The sequence below is a fragment of the Delphinapterus leucas genome, unplaced genomic scaffold, assembly GCF_059928025.1.
Source record: "Delphinapterus leucas isolate spDelLeu-1000000601 "Yukka" unplaced genomic scaffold, BTC_Dleu_Yukka2 spDelLeu_asBTCV2_sq25, whole genome shotgun sequence".
Lineage (NCBI taxonomy): Eukaryota > Metazoa > Chordata > Mammalia > Artiodactyla > Monodontidae > Delphinapterus > Delphinapterus leucas.
The window spans coordinates 12,158,224-12,162,008 of record NW_028322234.1 but is presented as its reverse complement, the minus strand read 5'-3'; positions in this window follow the sequence as shown (position 1 = coordinate 12,162,008).

The window sequence follows — 3,785 nt, the reverse complement described above, 5'->3', positions numbered from 1 at the left end:
TGAGGGGGACTCCAGCATCCTCTCGCCCTCCTGAAGTGAACCCTAGTAGCGTCTCTTCTTTCTGAGAGCGACGCCAGAGTCGTTCCCACTTCTTTAGGGAACCCTGGTGTCAGGCCCCTTGCTGATGGGGCCCCAGCATTATCCTTCCTGAGGGAGACCGACCCTGGCGTCACCCCCCTCTTCTTGAGGGGTCCCCTCCTATGTCATCCTTTCCGAAGGGGACCCCGAGGGTCATACTCCCCCCCTTCCTCAAGGGTCCCCGTATTGCTCCTCCTTCCTGAGAAGGGGTCTGGCATTGTCCCCTCCCTTCCTGAGGGTTTGTCGTCATTGCCATCCCCACACCCTGAAAGGACCCATCATCCCCCTTCTCTCTGAGGGTAATCTCTTCCTCCCTTGCAAATCGAGAAGGACCCCGGCAAGGGCTTCGGTGGTCCCCGTACATGAGAAGTCCCAAAGCCCCCTCCTGCGCTCTCCTATCCCCAGCTGGGGAGAGGGAGAAGGCAAGACTCAAATCACCCTCAAAATGTTTGGGGGCGGGGGAGTGAAACTAGCTGATAAAGGAACTCACCATGTCACATGAGAAATTGTTTAAGGAACTGGGGCTGTTTCTCCTAAAACGGGAGCTGGAGGAAGGATCTAAAGCTGCCTTAAAATATTTATCAAGGGCTTCTCACAGCTCCTGACAACATCAGTAGGTACTTATTCAGCAACTGGATATATGCAGGCTGTTACCTGAAAGAGGGATTACTCTGTTCCATGACGTTCCAAGGTATCTGATGATAACAGGTAAAGAAAGGTCAAAAGGGCTTCTTGGGTTGAACTAAAATCGTAACAGGCTAAGTAGCTCTACTCTTGCACAGAGCTGGCGAAATCCACACCATTGGAGAAGCATCTGCGTGACCTCACCAATTCCATTTAATCTCACAAATGTTTATCATACATCCACTGTGACCAAGAATTCATCTACTCAACGTTCAAATATGGGTGAAGCTCCTACTGTGTGCCAGTAAATAAAATGGTGAACAAGACGAAGAATAATTATGAATACAAGGCAAAAAATACATTGTTTATGACTTCTGCAAGCTACTTCTTCCTAGAGCACTTCTCAGGGTTTCTGGTTGTACATTAATAAAATACAAATAACTGTCCACTCCTCACCGCCCTTGACCATGGGCTACAGGAGGGCAGAAACCATGTCTTCTGCTCCCAGTTGTATCTACACAGGGTCTGGAATATGGTAGGCACTGAAATATTTGTTGTTCCCGCCTCATCTCTTCACTTGGTGAATCCTCAGAGGAACTGGGAGATGGTCAGAGACGGTGATATATGATCAGTAAGGGAAAGACACGGGCTAGAAACGGAAGAGAATCCACCTGCGATAGCTGAGACTTAAGAAAGAAACACCAACTCCTTGGCCAATGCTATTAATCTTTCCTGTGAGGGCAAGTGAAGGCAAAGAGGTAGCTGACGTCAGCATCGGGCTGCAGTTTCGAATTTCCCACAAATGTTGTCTAAATCAACTGAATAAATCCCAGGGGATCCTGGGATGTGTAGTCTGAAAAGTGTTCCTGGGTGTCCGGCTTACAATTTGGTGTAATAAAATCAAAGTTACAACCCAGAGGTGTGGATTTGGTGCTGGCGCTCACATGAGGGAGAGTCCTTGTTTATTTATAAAAATATAATTTTCCCAGAAGTTTTGAAGAATGCTGATTTTTTAAAAAATAGGAACTGGGCTTTCCTGGTGGCGCAGTGGTTGAGAGTCCGCCTGCCGATGCAGGGGGCGCGGGTTCGTGCCCCGGTCCGGGAAGATCCCACGTGCCGCGGAGCGGCTGGGCCCGTGAGCCATGGCCGCTGAGCCTGCGCGTCCGGAGCCTGTGCTCCGCAACGGGAGAGGCCACAACAGTGAGAGGCCCGCGTACCGCAAAAAAAAAAAAAAAAAAAAAAGTAGGAACAAGCCAAAATCAGGGCATTCTACACTCTCGGGCTTCTCCAATCTTGCTCCTTTTCTTCTCTGGAAATAGTTCCGTTTTTTACCCAAAGGCCCACAAGAGGGTGCTGCACTCCTTTTAGGCCACACTTCCTGTATCAACCCTGAGGGTCTTGGGGAGCTACAAAACCATCATAAAATGAGACAGGTGGGTTGGTGGAAGCACTGATTTTTTCACAGGTAATGAGAGCCAGTGAGGAATTTTAAGTAATGCAGGTATAGTGCTCTGAGGTAATAAAATGTTATCATTATCATTCTGACTTTGAAAACCTTAATAATTCAGATTAATGTTAGCATTTCAGGTTTCTAGTACTTATCTCGTTCCTAGTCAATAATACTACATTTATTGCATTCTTACTGTGTGCCAGGTGCTAGATACTGTTACTATTCCCCACTTTACAGAGGAGGAAAATGAGGCCCAGAGAGGATTTGCACCTAATAAGTGACAGATATGGGTCTCAAACCTAGTCTGTTTTCTCTTTTCTTTTAAATTTAATTTTCTTAAATTCTATCTTCTGCAGTACTGTATATTCTCACTAACATTTCTATTTTAAAACCAGGATCCCTAGTGTTCTCCTTACTTGTTGCAAGTAATAAATACTTCCTTCGCCCAATTAAAAAACAAACAAACGCACCAGAATATACTCCCAAGGGAGAAGATAGTCCTTGAATTGAAGGTATGTTGTATTGCACAAAGCAAGATACTCTAGCACCCAGAACTACAGTGGCCTTCACAGAGCTGAAAGTTATCTTAGACGTTGTCCAGTTGATTAAGAGTGGGAAGTTACTTGCTCATCATCACTATAAGTTCATCCTTTCGCCTTCATCTTTGTTTTCTCTTTCTATACTGGAACTTCCCCTTAGCTTATAAACACGCTCTGTCTTCTGAATCTTGAAAGCAAAACCCCAAACCCTCCCTGAACCCTTCGTTCCTCTCTAGCTGTCATGCGTACTTTGCCTCTTCTCACCCAAATGTCTCAAAAGAGATATTCCTTCTTTCAGCATCCTTCACTGATTCAGTGTTATCTCCTCGGCACAGTGCCTGTTCTAAGGAGGCATTCGATAAACACCTGCAGAAGCTATTGCTTTACCCTCACAATTCTACCGAAATGGTTCTTAGTAAGCTTACCTTCCAATCGCCAAATCCAGTGCGCATATGAAGGTCTCTTTCTGAACCGCTTTGTCTTTAATAGTGTGATTCTTTTAAACTTTTTGTGCTCAAATTTTTCACCACTTGGCTTCTGTGACACTGTACATTTCTTAGTTTTTCTCGTAATTTTCTGCTGCTGTTGCGCTTCTATCGGGCCTTCTCTTACATCCCTCTACTCCTTAAATGTTGTTTCTCAGAATTTGCCTTTAACCCATTATTCTTGTTCTACGCCAATGTCTCAAAATGTGGTCCCTGGACGAGCAGCTTCAGCCATCAACTGGGAACTTGTTAGAAACGCAGTTTCTTGGCACCCACCTCGTGAATGAGAGACATCTAGAAAATTCAACATCCATTTATGATTTTAAAAAAGATGTAGCAAACTAGGTATAGGAGGGAGCTTCCTGAACTTGATAAAGTTTCCAGCAAAACTTAAGGAACAGATTACAGAAAATGTTTGGGCAAGTATCAGAATTAATGGTGGAACATTAGAAGCAGTCACCTTATAGTTAGAAGTAAGACAACTATGCCCACTATTACCATTACTAATCAAAATTGTAGGATGTCTTAGCTAATGCTGTAAGACAAGGAAAAGAAATGAGTTGTAGAACTATTGGGAAGATGACATTACACAATCATTATTTGTAGATG